General features: G+C 43.7%; 1 long non-coding RNA gene across 2 annotated transcripts in view; it reads right to left on the bottom strand.

Moving 5' to 3' along the window:
- Positions 1-20,138, bottom strand: part of LOC138481480 (uncharacterized) — a 267,586-nt gene that overhangs the window by 140,447 nt on the left and 107,001 nt on the right. For both annotated transcript variants that reach the window (XR_011274253.1, XR_011274254.1), the window contains exon 2: positions 2,940-3,222. This is a non-coding gene — a long non-coding RNA (uncharacterized lncRNA). The remainder of the gene's footprint in view (positions 1-2,939; positions 3,223-20,138) is intronic.

Genomic DNA, 20,138 nt, shown 5'->3' with positions numbered 1-20,138 from the left:
CCTTGTCATTCACTGCCCATAGATGTGTAGGTTCCTGGTGGAACTCACTGCGTAAAGGCAAAACAATGAATTCGGAGGTGAAATTTTGCTGGGGAGAAATGGTCAAGTATACTCCACCTGTGGAGCAAGAAATCACTGCGTGCAATATTTTCAATAAATTCAGTCTCAATAGCTTTTCACTGCATTTGGTTGTTACCAAAAATTGATACAAGCCAGTGAAAGGTCCCAAAGAAATCGGCACCATTTTAGAGACCGGGCTTACCACTGGGGTACCAGAAAACCCTACTGATACATTTTGTTGCCCTGACAGGGGAATATCGGGAACCTTTAAGTGGTCAATAGAGCATTTTTGTGCTCATGTGTCCACCAGAAAAGTGTGTGCCCTACCCCAACCTTCATTTCTAGGTAAGGTCCTTTCTGGTCTACGGGGATAGGGGTGTGTTCCAGATCCTGCTTCAGGCTGTCCAAGTGAAATAAAATATCATTGGATGTAAAATCTTCAGTAAAATAAGTGTGAAAAGTGTTGTTAAAAATGTTTGTGCCCCTAGTATTCTGTTGCCCATCTTGATTTCCTGTATTTCTATCATATTGCTGGTTCTGGGAGATCTGCTTTCCATTTCGCCCTTGCATGCTGTTGCTGCGTGCTCTTGACCTTCTACCGGACATTCCATTTGCCTTCTGCTGGAGGATCGGACACTGTGGCCTCCAGTGGCCCTCTTGCTTACAATAGGCATATTGGTTCATATCACAGTCCCCATTTGTGGGTTAAACTGTCCCCTCTGCTGGGCATCCTCCTCTGTTGTCACCTTGCAATTTGCTGCAAGAGTACCCTAGTTTTTAAATCAACCTTTTTCTTTTCAATCTTCTCCTTCTCATTGTTCACTCTATTCTCATACTGGGTCAACTGCAGAATTTCATATTGTCACTTAGTCTGCCATGCACTTTCAAAGGCAGTGATTTGAGACTGAATGTCAGGTAATGGCCCACATACAAATTTATCAACAATCTCTTCCCCGGTTCAGTACTCAAATCCTGGCCACTGAAATCTGAAAACACTTGCTCAAACCTGTTAAAATACTCTGTGGCTCCTTCTGTCTTCCCTTGCATGCAAGCGGTCAATGTATCACAAATTATCCTTTTCTCTGGCACCTAAGACTTCCGTTTGTTCACAATATGGTTAGGTAATGTCAGTATGCTCTGTGGAGATTTCTCTTCCGCCTTCCTTGTTCTGTCTGCTAGCTCAAGTGCAGCCCATGTATCGCCAATTGCACGTATATCATCTACTGTTCTAAAAGGTTTCCATAAATCTGCCGGCAAGATGTTTCCTTATAGAACCTGTGGGGTTCTTTCTAATGTCAGGGATGGATTGTTTAAGAGTGTTCACTTCCTGCCTTGAAAAGGGGACATGTAAAAATTGCAAGATGTAGTACGCCTGCTTCCTCTTTCTGGGGCACAAGAGTAGGGGTACTTCTCTCATGGCTAGCTATGCAGCCGGATTCTCGGACCATTTATTAAGGATCAAAGCTAGGTCGAAGGACAGTGAGGTGTCATCTGAAAATGTGTGTTTGTATATTGTCATAATATCTGCAGGGCAGTACCATTTTTTCATAAGGCATTTGTCTTGTAAATATTCAGCTATAACTTGTAACACCTTTCGTTGAATGCATGGATAATATTGACTAAAAGTGTCATGAATATCCATAGGGGATGCATCTGAAATCCATCTGAGAGCGTCTCTTGTGCTCATGTGCATTTCTTCGCCATTCGTTTTGGGTGCGGGTGGAAACCCTTTCTGGACATAGGATGTGTGTGAGTCTCTTTATCTAATTTTAATTGGTGAAGTTTGTCTAGTTGGCATTTAAAGAAAATAGCTTTAACATGTGATGGCATATTTTCAATGGTGTGTCTCAAGTACAGGTCAAAAAAAAATCCTCCAGTTCCTGTGGGACTGCAGAATCAGTGAGCTTGTCCCAATTCTGGGCCAAGCAATGTCCCATTTGCTCTAGCAATACTTTTTGTTCAGGGCTGCCTCCATGATCTTTCGAAGAGCCAGATGTGGCTGCTTTGTCGCCCTCCTGTATATATAATTCTGCCCATTGCTGGAAAGCCTTTTTTTCCGGCCAAGGGGTATGAGTCACAGTTCTCTGGTCGCTAGGGAGGTATGAATGTGGTAAAAGAGAAGTGTTTGAAGTGGCAGAGGTTACTGGGGGCAAGAGCTCTGGTAAATCCCATGCGGGAGGGAGTGGAGGCTAACCGTCAGAGCGTGTGTCTGGAGCTGGTAGCAGTGACTGTACTGGTGCAGGCGCTGGTGAAACATAGGGAGGAAGTGCTGAAGGCTGTGCTCGCCTTTCATTCAGTAGTTTGTATATTAATTCATCAGATGCATGCAAATCTTTAGTTGGATATATTTTCTGTATTTCTAATTAGAACCCTCTATCCATAGCTCTAATACCCTAACACCCTTATCCTGTTTTTGCTGGCCGTGTGCTAAAGCCTTTTCTGCTTGGGCATTGTGTCTGTGTGCACATTTCTCCCTACTTTTGAGGCACTGGAGGTCCTCTTTTCGCCAGTCCCTAACTGTGTCAAAAGCAGCAGCCTAGCCTTCTTCCTCAATAATACAGACTCCAAGTGTTGTATCCTAGGTATTTCAAAACTTCCCAACGAAGGCCATTGAAGGTCCGCTTAATGTAGGGTCTGGTGGTGCCAAATACTGTTGAAAACTAGACATACATTTCGTATGCAGATGAACTCTCCGGTGGTGCCGGCTGACTATATTCTAAACCATTTCACTGTATTTTATCACAACAAAGTGCTGCCCAACAAGTAGATTACTTTCTAAAACCAGGCATTATACTTCAGTTCACAAAACAAACTTTTACCAGGCAAATATTTTGCAAAATACTCTCATTTGTTATCCAAACAGTTTTAAGCAAACTCACCTTTTTCAAAATGAAATCAATTGGAAGCCCTCCTTGTGGCTCCTGGTCTCCCAAAAAGCAAAACACAGTCGCTGCATACGGTTGGGACTCTTGCCACAATGACCTCTGGTCAAAGCAACGGATGCAGATCACGAGCAGCAGACTGTGAGAAACACTGTCTCCTAGCAGGGGCCCCCGATAATCACTGGTCAAAGTCTGTCTACTTCATCTTCGAAAAGTGATGGGTCATTATCAGGAGAAGCTGCACGTTCTGGGCACTATTTCTTAATCTCAATCTGAGTTACTGCAAATAAATAAAGAACACCAGTCATGACTCAAACATAACAAGAGTTTATTTCACTTTAAGCAGTCTCAGGTTCAACTATGTCTGCTGACAGTCATAGAGAAATAGAGAAATTTACATGGCGGCCAGTCAACCTCAAATATACTTCAAGACACCTTCAGTTGTTGCATTACACATAGTTTACAACCTGTGTAACGTATACATTTTCCGTGAAAACACATGGAACTTCACTCCACGTCATGTCTGTATAATTTACTGATTTCATAGCAGCGCGGTTCACTATGTTCCCAGTGCAAGGAGACAAGCAGACATTCTTCACATAGTTTATCTGTGTTTGTCTTTGACAGAAAGGTCGGTCTGCATTTCGGCTCAGTTGTTTGCTTGATTCTTGTTTTATAAACATTGGTTGCACAGTTAGCTTCTGGAAAGCAGGAGTGCGGAAGACAAACTACCCTTTATCTCCGTCCATGCCGGCACGTTCAAGACTTGAAGCTGGCAAAAGCATTTAGCTATGCATTCCTTGCAGAGACACGTTTTCCAGCCCTTCAGGCTGAGAGCATTTTCTACATGGAAATGACAACCCATCAGAATGGGTGAGAAAACAAAATGGAATCTGAAAGTGAGTTTCAAATTAGTCAGCTTAGGCTAACATAAAATGGATGCCTTTTCACACCACTCTAGCAAATGCCATGCATTGCAGCATTTATCGCCTGCTCACATGAAGCAGCAAACAATTAGAATGCTCTGCATTTCAAAATGTCTCTTTTTACAAGCATGATGATGAAAGTAAAAAAAATGCATATGCACATGTTCAGCACTGTGTCACGTTTTCATAAAAGAAAGGAAAAGCAGATAAAATAGATCTGAAGACAATTTTTAAGTGGCACTTAGTGTCTGCAGTTTAATATGCTGGCAGCACATGCATACATTCCAACATCACCCATTCCATTCTATAAGTCTTTATTTTTTCCTTTGGATTCTGTCTCTTCGAATTCCACTTCACCCATTATAAAACTCAAACTACAAGTTCCAGAATGCAAATAAAATCATACGACTGACCTTCAAGATTCAAAACTGTGACATGTGTTTCAAAGAAACATATACAATGCTGTGCTTTTCAAAATACTTTTCGGGGGAAGCATTTTGAAGAAAGTTAAAAAAATGTATATCTGCATTTATAGCAGCACATAAGAAAGTAAAAGCAGATAAAATAGATGTTTAGACCATTTGTAATTGGCACTCAGTGTGTGGCAGTTTAATATAATGACAGTACATGTATGCTTCCTATCATAACCCATTCCAATCTTCAGCTGCATGTGCAGTACTAATTTTTTCTCTATAATATGGGACTTGTACTACACCTTTTATAATGGGAACAGTGGAATCACAAGTCCCAGAACACAAACAAATAATGTAGGACTACATAAGCACCTACATTATTTGAATGAATAATGTTTGCAAATATGCATAAACTCCTAACATATTAAACTTCCACACAACTGCCAATTAAGTGTGTACTACAAATCTCTTCATCAACATTTCTTCTCTTTTACAAAATGTTACAGAGCTTTTATAAATGCACATACGCATTTCTTAACTTTCATGAAAATGGTCCTAAAAGTAGCAAATATTTTTAACCGTCCACTAATTGTATTAACTGTTTCCCCACCACTCCTCCTTCATTCATTAATAACAACCTTGTTTACTAAAAGTACCTCACCATTACCACATATTCCCCCTAACTGTCTTGTACAATTAGAGGAAAAAAGCACATTACCGAAGAAAAGAAATGAAAAAAGAATACCCCTCACATCCAACAAAGTGCATTGATGTACCATGTATATGTATGGAATTAAAGCAGCACAGTTCCACTATATATTACCCCATACTACCCTTTTCAAACCAACATTTCTTTCACTCTAAGCCATTATATTCCACCACTCTCACTCTTTCTAGTCCCATTTAAACACCACCATTGCAACACCCACTCTGTTCTCAAAACAGCACAATGTCCCTACAGATTCCATCACACCAATACTCCCTTACTCACTACCCCAACACCATCACACCTCTGCAGACTTTACTCTCACAACCTTCCCAACCACACCTAATATACCACCTCACAATCAAACAGCACTCTATTCATCTGCACAACCATACCCACACACCCATGCACCTTACATACATATATTTTGCACAACTTTCCAACCCAAACTTTCTCTTTTCCCAACAGACACAACAAAATGCCTACTAAAAAGCAATTCCATAGAAAAGAAAGGAAAAATAGGCAGATAAGAATAAAATGACACCATATGGTCATCCACTTCTAAAACAATGTATTGAAAACATTAAAAAAGAGCTAGTAACCTCACTCAACAAAACAAAACCAGCCATGACTAGAAAGGTAAGGCCCTTCTTGCAAAAACTACCAGTAGACAAATATGTACAAAGAAATAAAGAACTACAAACAATTCTAACACTGTATCTACCAGTGTTAACAGAGTCATGGTAAAGCAATCCAAAAAATAAATGTTACAGAAAATGTTCCACCGTAGAGTTCTTCACAATATTACAAAAACAGCTGAAAATTCACAATCTACCCTTTGAAACACCACAGGAGACGAATCCTGCAAGCTCTAATTGTCAGAGCTTTTCTTTCTACTAAAGAGAACATTGTTTATATTGATTTTAAACAGAATGAAACCACTAACTAAATTAATCAATACATTACAAAACGTACTTGTAAACATGTGCATTGTCAATATACAGACCTTTTCAAACTTCTGTGATGGTGAATGGATTCACACAAGCAGCACGGCACCATATTTCAATGAAGAAGCTTATAAACTAGAGCAACAAAAAACAATTGCCATAGACAATAATGGTCAAGAGTATGAAATGGTGGAAGACAACATTATGGCAAAAGAAACCCTTATAGAAAAAAAGTCCCCAACAAACTTTGAACCAAATGCTCCTTTCACCCAAACAAACCATCCATCTAATGTACAAATGGACATGCAGCTCAATGTGTAATGTACGCCAAAAGCCCTTTAAATCTTTATGACAATTCCTCAATCACTAGGTGAAACTAAAAGACAAAAGAATATGAATACTTTACAAACCATGGACTCCTGTCCAGTGGACAGCCACACTGGTCTGCGAGGATATTCAAAGGCCTGCATTTTAGGAACTGCTTGCAAAAGAACTTTCCACCACATCAAAATGTTAGCAACACACCATTCTACTATACGGAATCTTTTGCATCGATTATACTATGGAAAAAGGTCCTGCTCTAAAACTGCAAAATTGAAATAACATTCTCATACATGGACCAGCCAAAGAACTGTTTCAAGAAATAGGACACATCCAACGTAAATATTTTGGAACTGAAGTTGACTTAGAAAGATCTGTACCTTCAGAAAACATTAGTGAAAAGCTGATAAACACCAACATCCTAATAAAATCAGTGTACCATCCCTTTGGGAGCATATTTGTGGGTATAAAATGTGGAAGTAGGTTGCAGTCTCTTGGTTGGGCGCATATGTTTTGACGATGCAAAATTCTCTATGCTCAACTCTACCACGCATTATAAATATCCTGCCCTCTTTATCCTGAACAGTCTCAAGCACACTCAATGGCACCGTCGGCGCCATCCATATTAGTACCCCTCTCTCATAAGCTGAGTATGGCTAGCCGAGACTTATGCCTCTCAATTTTTTGGCAAGGGCACTTTTTTTCTCTCTCGAGATTTGTTTCTTGAAGGCTTGCTGTGTCGATTGTTCCAGGACGCTGTTTTAAGTTTCCCCCATCGCACCGAAAAGCTCTAACGTCTCCTGGCAGTCTAATGCACAAATTTACCCTACCATGTGTTGATCTATAGGCTAACTTCCAACTAACTAGCCAAACACCCCAACCAACCCACCCCCCAACAATTGCCCAGCTCAATACCTTGTGCTCAGGCATCCTCGCTTCTTGCCCCTGCCTCAGGTTCTTGTCCTGGTGTGTGGGGTGTCGCAGGCGGATACGTAACTGCTAGTATCCAAAAACAAATCCAGTCTTGGGTGCAGGACTTTTCCTCGCAGTACGATCTTAAATGGGCACTACGCTGTTGGCCCCTGCAGTTGGCAAGGCTGAGTTCCTAAGGTTTTGTCCTGGAGTTTATATCTCCACATCTTCCTATAGTTGCGTCCGTCCACCACCATCCAGCTGCTATATCTATCCTCAGCATGCGTGTTCTTCTTTGCTCGCACGGGCGCCTGCTCCGGTTGGCAAGTTCTCTCTGTCCATCCATTGATGTGCTTCTTCGGGATTGTCAAAGAAAATGGAATGTCCTTTTGTTTATAATTTTCAGTCTAGCACTTTACAGCAACATGTACTTGAGGTTGGCTGACCGCAGCCTCCTTTTGACTGATCTGTAGTTCACCCTCTGTTTCTGCACTTGTATGGTGTAGTCCGGGTATGCAGCAATGGTGGCTGATGCTTGTTGGATTTTCCCTCCTTTACAGAAGTGTTCAAGTATCCTTTCTCAATCTTTATAGTCTGTATCCGAGATATAATTGGCCATGCCATGGAAGGGCCCCAGCAGCGGTTTCCTCATCAAAGACATATGCACCCTTTCGACTATGAAGCCTTGAGTGAGGGCCCCCGGTTCTATTTCGTGTAGCAACAAATTCTCTATAAAGTTAGTCTGGTTTGCTCCTTCTCCTTCCGGGAGTCCAATAATTCTCACATTATTGCGCCTGGCCCTTCCTTCAGCGTCTTCCACTCTTTCCTCAAGATTATGTACTTGTTGCTGCAGTACCTTAACTACTTCTGAGGTGTCTTTCAAGCCATTTGGGTTCCCCGATACATCTTTAAGTGTTCCTGTGCGTTGGGCCAATGACCTCACGTCCTGCCTCACATCTATGCCGAGGGCGTCTGTTTTAGCTTCAAAAGCCACCTACCAGGCTGCTATGGCCTCCAGGATTTGCTGGTCATAACTCCCGTGAACCTTCTCTCCTTGTGGTGTTGGGGTCGTCGGGGTGGTGCTCTCATCTGTGTGTACAAGTTTGGTAAACTCCTCTAGTGTGGGTTGCTTCACCTTGCCTTTTTGGTTTTTGGACGCCATGGCCCGTTGCTATTGCGCTCCAATGATCGACTGCCTGTCATCAACCCGCCAATTTGTGACTATTCACTGCCTTCTGACTACTCACTCCTGGATGTGTATACCCCCTCTTTGACCCTATTCGCTTGGTCCTTCTAGCATGTCAGATGGGGGATTCTTGCGGTACTCCATGCTGTTTTGCCGATGCTTATGTGTACTGACCGTGCTTTGTATTAAACATCTACCATAAATTCTGTCCTGGTGGTTGTTAGGGAGAATTCTCAGAAATGTGCTAATTCCTCTCTACTTTAGAGACCCCCAGCAACTTTGCTGGATTTTGAGGACTTACATTTTTAACCTGGAGAGAGTGAGACCCTTTTTTCCACTTTCTTATGTATTTTAATGTGATTTTGGACTGTGTTTCTTTTGTTTGTGGAGTATGACAAACTCCACAGGCATCATCGTCTTACTTTGTGTCGCAAAGCACATTCAGTGCAGTGGCACAAGGAAGTCTTTTAGATTTCCAAAGGTTTTAATAGCTTCTCTTGGATAAACTGTTGTTTCCAAGTGCAGTGACATGAAAGTGACTTTATTGAATGTGTAACTTTCTAGACCCAGCACACACTATCTTACAATAGGGTGCTGGAGGGGTTACTTACTATCCCCTTTGTCTAGTTTCTCATGTAAAATTTGTGTTACCCTTTCTACAATTAATGGCTGGTGGCAGTGGTTTTCTTAACTACCATGGTGTGCATTTACTGCGGGCTACATTCGCAGCTGCAGTAAAGCACCCAAGAGTGCCATTTTGATCATAATGGCCCAGTCTTCTTTTTTCGCCATTTCTTTGTGGAAAGTTCCTTGAGATTTACTCTGCACGCCAAACCAGGTTTGGTCACTTTGTTAGTTTTGCCTTTGGCGGGATTCACGAGTGAAGCCTGCCTCTGGCTCCAGGATGTTTGGCGGGGGCAGGAAGCAATGGGGGGGTTCTCAAAATACCCTGTGCTTAGTCTCCTAGGTGACAGGAATGCACTTTTAGGTGATTGGCCAGCTAGCCGTCAAGCTGGAATGAATGGGAGAAACATGCATAAAAGGCGAGGCTTTTTGGCTTGGAAGGCGGAGTTGACCACAGGACAAAGGAATCCGAAGAGGAACTTGAAAAGGACGCCTGCTGCAACTCTTGGACCGTTGGTTTGCCTGGTGAAACGCTGCTGCTGTGCTGAAACTCCAAATTCGTATTGTATCAACAGAGAAGCCCCTGCAAGGACGACTTCTCCCTTTGAGTTGGTGGGACCAATCAAAAAGTAAGCCACCTGGACATCCTCTCAGAGCTGGTTGAAATTCGACTGCAGTTGCTGCTGGAACTGAATAGCCAGGGAGAGGAACACCAGACCGTGTGCGTTGCTCTTAAGCTGGCCAAGTACTCCAGGAAGGTTCTCCGGACTCCCAGGCAGCAGGACTAACCGAGCCTGAGCCACCTCAACAGCGGGCTGGACCCCAGATGCAAGGAAAGTCCACCTCGACAGCCAGAAACCGCGGTGTTGCTATTTGCGGTAGACGCAAGGAGCTAAAACACCAAAGTGCTACTTGATTGAAGATTGCCGGTTGCGATCAGTGACCGTCCCATTGCAGTGCAGGAGTCCCCAGAAGCCCTCCATCTTGTCCCCACAACTGAGGGCCAGGAACACCAGGATCTGCAGAGCTGCATAGGAACAGAAGTCATATGCTGCACTTTTCTTCAACCTAAAGGTAATGTACAGTCTATGAGAACTTACCTCTTGTCGTGTAACCTCACGTGTCCTCATTGGGGACTTATCTTGGTTGCATCTGTAGGGTTGCTAACATCTTCTTTACCTCACAAGCCTAATCAGCTTGTGGCCCTACTTTGATTTCTTCTTTTCTACAAAGACTTCTAAAACATTGTGAAAGACTTTTACTTACCTGCAAGAAGTGCTTCAGTTCACCTTGAGTTTTGCTAACTTAACATTGGCTGTCCTGGCTCCCTGAATGACTCTTCTCTCCTCTGCTTATGTGTTGTCTTCCTTACAGGAAGGGGTTAAGTTAACTAACTTTGCATTGGGGGTTACCAAAAGTACCTACCTGCTTCAGAATATTTGGGGAATCTCTTGTCTTGTTATAATAACCTTTTGAGTCACCTGAGGGTATAGATAGTGTCTGTGGGCAAGCCCAAATGGGCACTTGCTGATTTGGAAATATGAAGAGTGTGTATTTTTGTAGTGTATTTGAGTATTCCTGTGATATTGAAGAAGGCTTACCCTGACTCTTAAATAAATGAATAATTGTTTAATCAAGAAACCTTGTGTGTAAGAGTTTATTTGAATACTTGTCACTGAAAACCTCTGTGTAACTCCCCTACAGCTCACATTAACCCTTCTTGAGATAAAACTGGCTGCTCAACACACTACCAACCTGTGTAGTACAGACTTATACCAAAGATTGGGTTCCTATTGCCAGGTGGGCAGAGTTGTTGTAGTGCACCCAAAGGATACTGCATACAATTTTGCCTAACAGTGGTGAGTGACTGCCCGCTGCTATGACTTGTTTGGTCATATATTCTGTGCATTGGAATGCTGATTTGTGTTGTGGTCACCCCGCACCCTATAGTCCCTACTATACCCTGAAGGTTAGCTTTATACCTTCAGTGTGGCTTTCAATTTTGCCTGGGTGACCCAATTTTACAGCACTTGATCATTGAATTATGCGCACCCAGGTGGGAAGTAGCATTTTGTGTATTCAACTTCATTGCACGTATGGGTATCTTGTTGCCCTCTTCCGAGCCAGTATGGTGGCCTGCATGCATTTCCCTGCTCAAATGGCCCTTGCGCATATTCCGTTCTCCCCTTTACGCCAAGGTCTCACTGTGTCCGTAGAATTCAGCCCTTCACTCCCAAGCTTTATCAATGTCACGGCCTTGGACCGTGTATAGTTGATCATTCACCACTCTGTCTTGCCTCTGAACCGCACGTGCATGCCTATTCATGTGCTCAGCTGCCACAGGCACTACACCCGGCAGCATACCATGACTGGACAGCTGCCTCCTACATGAGACATCCCATCTTCCTTAGGGTTCATATTGCGGCTTTCCCCATGTTTTGCCTGAATTCTGCCAGTGTCGCTAATATGGCTTGGTTATTGGTACTTGCAATAATCTCCATATTTGACCTGCACGGGGCCGTTCCAGCGCTACGCTTGCCTGGATGTGGGATTACAAGCCGTGCCTAATAGTTTCAGGTAGCCGCTGCATGCGTGGTTGCTTTCTAGTCCGCTGTTAGTGGTTTGGGCTGATTCTATTCTCTGCACTTATTGTTATGCTCACCTGGTATCCAAGGGGACGCCACCCGGCCCTGGTTGGATGATTTGCACTCTCGAACCCTCTTCCGATCCCTTGGTAAGGCCTCTGGTTAAAGATGGGTCTGCAATATACGAGAGCTGGATTCAATACCAGATTGTCTTTATGATTTCCCACCTCCCTTGGCCTCAACTCCTTCCTCCCCCTTGGGCCTTCTCACCTTAATATTGTAAAAGGTGGATTCTCCATCCTGCTCCTCATGGCAGGGACGCGTAGATGTGGGGGGCGAGGAGCGACTAAGTTACTTCCCTGGTGCAAGCCCCCCTGTGGGAATCGAGGCCTGCTGCGACTCCGTAGGTTTGCTTCTTTACAGTCTTTATATGCAGTTCTTATGTTCCTCTTATTTCGAATAATAATGTCTTGCTTCTTTCCTTTTAGGTATGGAAAGGTGTTTTGGTGTTGTCATGTCGTTTGAAAATGAGCGTTGGCCGGTAGGCGAAAGCGTTGTGCGCAATGCTGTCCGGTGAGAAATGCACGATGCGCTGCGCTGTTTCGCCTTTTATATTGCTAACCTGTGTCTTTTCGCTCCTTGCAGGTTGCAATGTTCCTTGCCGAGCGCCGAGGCCCTAACTGGAAGGCTGACTTGCTAGTGAGGGCCTGGGGCAAGGGTCATGACAGCACTCCCCCCCCAAGGCCCCTCTGACGGTGGCACTTCTGCCTGGTCCTGGTTTGGCTGGGTAATTCTGATGAAACTTTTTAATTAAGCGAGGTGCATGGATGTATTCACTAGGTTCCCATGATCTGTCTTGAGGGCAGTATCCCTTCCAATCAACTAAGGAGTATAGTTTGGATCTGGTGTATTTTGAGTCTAACATATCTTTTACTTCAAACTCTGGTTCTCCGTCAACTAATACTGGTTTTGGTGGTGTTGTAACCCGAGTACCGGGTTGTACCGGTTTCAGGAGTGATACGTGAAACACAGGATGAATCTGCATAGTGGGTGGTAGGGCTAATTTAGCTACCACTGGATTTATTATGGATTCAATAGAATAAGGTCCCAGATATCAGGGACGAAAGGTCTGAGTCCCTTTTATTTGCACATATTTTGATGCTAACTAGACCTTGTCCACAATTTGATAGTCGGGGGCTTTACTACGATGTTGGTCAGCAAATTTCTTTTGTCTGTTCTTGGCTGGGAGTAAATATTCTGCTGCTTCTTTGAAGGCCTGGGAAATAGTCATATGTAGTGTTTTAAGCGCTGGCATTTCCAAAGGGGTTGGGAGATACAATTCTGAAGTACGTGGATGTCTACCATATATCATGTAGAAAGGGGTTTGTCCAGTGCTGGTGTGTAATGAATTATTACAGGCATATTCAGCTATCCATAACAAGTCCTTCCAATTTCTTTCCACTTGATGTAACATGCAACGTAAGTATTGCTCGAGGATTTGGTTTGTTCTTTCTGTTTGGCCATCCGTTTGAGGATGGTGACTTGTGGATAGCCGAATGTCAATTTGGGCTATTGAACAGCATTTCTTCCATAAGTTGGATATGAACTGACTACCCCGATCTGAGATCAAGACCGATGGAAAGTCATGTAGCCATACGATTTCCTCCAGGAATACATTTGCTAAATTGGATGCATTTGGAAGACCCTTAAAAGGAATAAAGTGTGCCATTTTAGAGAACAAGTCTACAACTACTAAGAAGGTATTGAATCCTTGACTGGGAGGTAGATCTGTAATGAAATCAAGGGACAGTGTGTGCCATGGTGCGGGAGGAATTTCCAATGGTTGGAGAAGACCAGCTGGTTTCTGCTTTTGGAACTTGTTTTGTGCACACACACCGCAGGATTGGATACATTGTATGATGTCTGTATGCCATGTGGGCCACCAATAGTTTTGTTTTACTTTAGCTAGAGTTTTGGCAATTTCAGGATGACCTTCAATCAGGGAGTCGTGATAACCCGAAATAACCTGCTCTTGTAAATCTTTACTTGGCAAGTATAGACGGTTCATAAAATATGGTAACTGGTCTTTAATGGTGTAATGTTCTCCTTGAGTACACCACTCTTGTGAGAAAGTGGGATCCATTAAGAGTTGGATCTTATTTTGGAGTTCACCCTGTGTCAATGTTGTCGTAAAACCCAGGAGTTTGTCTATTGGAATGATGGCTACTGGATCTGGAGTTATTTATACCTTTTCATCAACACCCATGCAGGACAAGGCGTCAGCCTTTCCGTTTCGGACTCCTGGCCGGTAGGTGATCACATAATCATATTCAGCAAAGAAAAGAGCCCACCGCAGTTGACGGATTGAACCTTTGCTGTTTTTAGGTTTTGCATGTTTCGATGATCAGTTATGACCGTGACAGTATGTCCAGCACCAAGGAGATAGTGTCGCCATGCATTGAAAGCTGATTTTATAGCCAAGAGTTCTTTGTGATAGCATAGTTGAGTTCGGGAGGTGAGAATTTTCGTGACCAGAAGGCCACAGGGTGTAACTGGCCAGTTCCTGGGTCCCTTTGTGAGAGAACAGCTCCCATAGCCATGCTAGAGGCATCTGTTTCAACTATATAAGAGATGTCTGGTTGAGGATGCCGTAGAACAGGAGCAGAAGTGATTTTTTTTGTAAGTTCTTGAAAGGCCTTCTCTGCTTCTTCGGTCCAATGGAACTTTTTATTGGTTTTTCTCAATAGTGATGTAATTGGATACACTATTTGGGAAAAATCTGGGATGAATCGGTGGTAAAAGTTTGCAAAGCCCAACATACTCTGGATTCCTTTAAATGAAGTTGGTGACGGCCAGTTAAGAATGGCATCTACCTTGTGCCTATCCATTCTGATACCTTTTGGTGTGAGGATAAAACCGAGGAACTCCACTTTGGTGACAAGAAAAGAGCATTTTTCAAGTTTAGCATACAGTTTATGTTGGCAGAGTTTAGTCAGGACGGAGCAGACATGCCTGATATGGTCTTATTTTGTAGCAGAATACACTAAGATGTCATCCATGTAAACCAGGGAGCAAACGTCGATTAACTCCCGCAAAACATCATTCATAAAGTACTGGAATGCAGCAGGAGCTTTGCAAAGTCCAAAAGACATTGGGCCTCATCACGAGTTGGGCTGTAGCCCTTAAATGCGGTGGTAACGGTATTACAGCCGCGTTTAAGGGCTGGCCCTATCAAGAGTTGGGCGCTAAATGGGCTGTTTTACCTCCAGCCTTTCTCTGGAGGTGAAAATCCCCTGTTTTCAGCTGTATTACCGCCGGCTGTATTAGCCCGCATAATTAGCGCTGAAAATACCCCATTGAATCCAATGGACCCAATGGGGAATGGGGATTTACTGTTAACACCCAACTCGTGATCCGGCGGTAATACAGCCGGACCGGTCAGTGCTAGGGCTATTACAGTCACCGGTATTACAGCCGGGAATACAGCCCAACTCGTGATGAGGCCCATTACCTGGTATTCATACAAGCCGTATTTGGTACGAAAGGTGGTTTTCCGCTGTCTCCTTTCTTCACTCGAATAAGATGGTATGCCCCTTAAGGTCCAGTTTGGTATAGATTTGGGCGTCTTTGACTTGATCCAATAATTCAGAAATAAGGGGCAGTTGTTAACGTTTTTTTTTTACTGTGATCTGGTTTAATGCGCGATAGTCGATGCAAGTCCTCAAATCTCATTCCTTCTTTGGTATGAAGAATAAGGGACTGGCTGCTGGTGATTTAGATGGGAGGATCAATCTATTTGCCAGCTACTGATCGAGATAAGATTTCAAATGGAGGTTTTCTGGTTCAGTAAGTGCATAGATTCGACCACAAGGAATTTGCGCACCAGGTATGAGGTCGATCTGACAATTGTAGGGCCTGTGCGGTGGTAGAGTATTGGCTTGTTATTTCTGGAACACGTCTTGAAAATCTTGGTATTCATTTGGTAGAGTACTAGTCTCACCTAGTACAATTGCTGCTGTACTGGGAGTTGCAGTTGGACATAAGTCTGTTTTCCCCTTTTCTTGGTAATAACAGGTGCAAGCACAATCATCGGAAAAGGCCAATTTCTTGGCACGCCAATCTATTAGAGAGTTGTGAGCTACCAACCATGGCATCCCTAAGATTAGTTGAAACTGAGGAGCTTTGATGAGATCGAATGCAATAGATTCTCGGTGTCCATCCTGGCACAGTAGGGTTAGTGCTGCTGTACATTGGGTTACTGGTCCGGAAGCTATTTCTGTCCCATCAACAGTAGTAACTTTTTCAGTAGTCGACTTAAAGCATAAGGGAAGCCCCATCTCTGCTGCCAGATCTTGGTCTACATAATTCCCAACTGCTCCGCTGTCTATGTATACTTCGACAGCATGCATCCGAGACGGTTGTTGGTGATTGATCAAAATTACTGGTAATTATAAGTGTGAGGTCTGTGGCTCACCCTTCTCGCTCGACAAGCGGACCTCTGCACTTGCCGGGCTTGGTAGTTTTCCTACTCCTTGTTATTATCTTCCTTCTCTGTGGCTCCAACAGTTCTCCTTGGTAGATTCACTGGACATTCTTTGAGGAAGTGGCCTGATTTTCCGCAATGTAAGCATAATTGATGTTGCCTTCTCTTGTCTCTTTCAGTTTTAGTTAAATGGTGCTGTATAGCTCCGATTTGCATGGGTTCTACCGTGTTTTCTAATGTACGTGGAACATTATCCTTTGACCGGCGATTCACAGCTCTAGTGTCTAACCTTATCCGGTCCACTTTTCGGTCTTGTAATCTGTGATCTAATTGCACCACAAGGTTGATGAATTCTCCACAGTTTTTAGGTGGTTTAACCGCTTGAGCAAGGACATCCTTTAGTTCCCCTCGTAGACCTCGATGAAATACTGTGGTCCTTTTTTCCTCAGGCCACCCAGCTTCAATGACTAGTCTGTTAAATGTTGCTACATATATAAGCAAGTCTTGACTTCCTTGACGGAGTGACAAAAGTTTGTTGTCTAATGCTTGGCCTTGGGTATGAGGAGCAAAGAGTTTTTCCATTTCCATCTGGAAACCCCCAAAGTCATGTAACAACGGGTTATCCTGGCTTACCAATGGTACCGACCAATCCGCAGCACTGCCTCTCAGATATGACAAGACGAAAGCAACCCACGCTTGGTCGTTAGGAAAAGCCCCAGGTCTGCAAAGGAAATGAAGACGACACTGATTAATGAACGCTGCATACTTCTTGGGTCTCCTGTAAACCGTTCAGGTGGAGCTAAAGGAACTGCCCCAGGAAGGGTTATTTGTACTGGATTGGTAGAAGAAGTTGGAACAGGTGCAGGCGGAATGTTACCAGGCAATGGGGTCTGTCCTGCCTGTGATTGGAGCATTTGTCTACCTATTTTGTCGGAACGATCCTTAGTAACAATCAAATCCCTCCTAAGAGCATTGGTTTCTTGCCTGGCTGAATGTACTTCAGCACGTAACTGTCCCAACAACTGAACTAACTGGTCAGTCTCTGAAGTCTCCTTGATGCCCAGGTGGATAATATTATTGAGGCTTTGCGTTCTGTTATGCTCACCTGGTATCCATGGGGATGCCACCCAGTCCTGGTTGGATGATTTGCACTCTCGAACCCTCTTCCGGTCCCTTGGTAAGGCCTCTGGTTAAAGATGGGTCTGCAATATAGGAGAGCTGGATTCAATACCAGATTGTCTTTATGTTTTCCCACCTCTCTTGGCCTCAACTCCTTTCTCCCCCTTGGGCCTTCTCCTCACCTTAATATTGTAAAAGGTGGATTCTCCGTCCTGCTCCTCATGGCAGGGGCGCGTAGATGTGGGGGGCGAGCAGCGACAAAGTTACTTCACTGGTGCAAGCCCCCCTGTGGGAATCCAGGCCTGCTGCGACTCCATAGGTTTGCTGCTTTACAGTCTTTATACGCAGTTCTTATGTTCCGAATAATAATGTCTTGCTTCTTTCCTTTTAGATATGGAAATGTATTTTGGTGTTGTCATGCAGTTTGAAGATGAGCATGGGCCGGCAGGCGAAAGCGCGGTGTGCGCGATGCTGTCCGGTGAGTAATGTGTGATGCGCTGCACTGTTTCGTCTTTTATATTGCTAACCTGTGTCTTTTCTCTCCTTGCAGGTTGCGATGTTCCTCGCCGTGCGCCATGATGTTCCAGCAATGATACTGACCCGGAGATGACTACCCAGGTAAGAATTGTGTGGCTTTCTTCATTTGGGAGGAAACGTGAGTAAACGCTTACTAATGCTGTCTTTCTTTCTCCTCTTTCCATGTTATGGTATTCCAGGATGCATGCAGTGCTTAATGATGGAGTTCGTACCTTCAGGTGAGTGGAACTGAAGTCAGCGATGCATTGAAGAGAAGATACTGTTCCAGGTAAGTTTCATAGTGTTATTTCTCTCTCTGCAGGTCCTTGGTTTCAGGTAAGCTGGCATCAAAGAACTGGACACGGTGAGCGTTACGCTGCCCACAGCAGAATAACGCAAAGCATGTTCTGTGGTTTGCGTGTGGTTTAAATAGTCTCAGGTAAAGTAGTACAGGTAAAAAAGTCCCATGCCTGCCACACCCAAAGTAGTCCAGGTAAAGTAGTCGCAGGCCTGACACACCCAAAAGACTAGACCGCATAGCTCAGTTCCTTGTAACTGAGCTATGCGTGTGCCTCCATGTTGGCTGAATCCCCCCCAAGTTAAATAGTCCCAACAAATAGTCCCATTCTAATGTTGGTCTTCATGATGGTTATGAGCCTGGCGCCAAAGGCACCAGGACTAACTCCAAGAGAGTCTTGGATGAGGTTTTAAGGCCTTTAACCTGGATCTAACTGGAAGGCTGACTTGCCAGTGAGGGCTGGGGCAAGGGTCATGACACTTCTTTCAGCTTAGGCTTGCAGGGGTCACTTCGTCCTGAGAGGCCAGTGTTTATTCCTGCACAGTTTTGTTTCCGACTTAACTTTAGAGTCATCCCAGCATCCAAGTACAGCGCAGTAAATGCTATTGTGATGTGTGACGCCTCGATCACTCAACCTTTTTGCTCGTCATTTATTCACTATCATACCATAGCTCCTCCATTTGTTGCAGTAGAGAGTACCTGAGTTACTTGCTCCTCGCTTGATGGGTTCCATGTCTCCGGCACCCAAGCAGCCATAGCAACTATCTGCAGTGCAATTGAAGGCAATCCGACCCTGATGTCAATCCTGTGTGGGTTTCATCCCAGGCTGCCCACAATCTTGGGTGTCCCTCACAGGAGCTGTACCGTGTCGTGGTGTCCCACACCCGAGTAGACTACAGTCTTCCTGAAGCCGCCATCTTTTGTCCTCCCGCTCGGTCGCGGACTTCAGTGGCCTGTTCTCTGCCATCACTATGCTTTGTTTCGAGTCTGTGCTCAGTGGTACACACCTCCTTTATTAAAGCGGTGTTGAATTAATAGGCACTGATGCTAATTTTTGCCTCTGTTTCAGGGCAGAATCATTTTCGGATCAGCAGAATTGTGTCCTATTCCATGGCTCCTTAGCCACGCCCCCCCATTGCTTCATTCTTAGTGTGAAAATACTGCATCCTATTCACACAACTGTTTCGTACATGGTGATGCACATCAGTTCCTAGGGTTATATTTGTAGATTGTTATTGTGCTTTTCACTCTGGGAATGCAAAGCTCAAGTGTTTCTAAATGATAATTTATTTTATATTGCACTAGTGTAGGGACTACTGTTATCGTAAGCCTTCCCATTAGCACCTGGGGTCCTAGCTCACCCAGCATGGGAGTCAAACACTTACACCTAGCGGGTTTGGTGGGACAGGAGGAGGATGCGAACACACAGAGGACATTACAAAGATGGGTTTATTTCAAAGATGGGTTTATTAAAGAATAAGGCCTAACTTTCCCTATTGCTATGGGGTATTCCCTACCTATCAAACTAAGGTGCTTGTCAGTCGTCTGTGAATGTCCCAAAATATTTCGACATTCCAAAAATGAACCCTACCTCTATTATAACTAAAGACCAGAGAATGGCTCTCTTCTCCTTAGTTTTGCTCCTTGCAAATGTCGTCTTCTTGGTTCTTCTTAATAGGTGATTTTTAAATAGTCTTTTGTGACTCTTTCAAGATTTTATTAGACTTTTGTTCTTTCTCAAAATGTGGTTTCTTTGACCTTGGACGAATACTTTGGTCCATATTAATAGGTTTTGCGCATCTTTCGTTACCCGGTTGGGATTGGTCTTCCGGGTGATCATGTTTCACTTCTCTCCTGGATAGTTCTTGTCTTGTACTGACTTTAGAGTTTCTGGATTTCAGCTAGATACATTCTTTCATTTAGGTTCCCCTCTTTCCTTTTCCAATAAAGGTGAACTTTCCCCTTTTTTTGCAGACCCTACAATTCTCACTCTTGAGGTTTTCTTCTCTTCATTCATAGTATTATTTCTCTTTATAGCATTCTCTTTCTATTTGTCTTTTGACACACATAGCGCTCTGCCTTTCTTCCAAGGCGTTAGGCTTAGTTTTAGATTCTCTCTCAACATTTATTGTAATTGTGTTTCATCATTCCACTTTCTTT

Source organism: Ambystoma mexicanum, chromosome 5p (genome assembly GCF_040938575.1).
Source record: "Ambystoma mexicanum isolate Mex_15411 chromosome 5p, UKY_AmexF1_1, whole genome shotgun sequence".
Classification (NCBI taxonomy): domain Eukaryota; kingdom Metazoa; phylum Chordata; class Amphibia; order Caudata; family Ambystomatidae; genus Ambystoma; species Ambystoma mexicanum.
The sequence above is the reverse complement of the archived record's forward strand: the minus strand, read 5'-3'. Positions and strand labels throughout refer to the sequence as shown.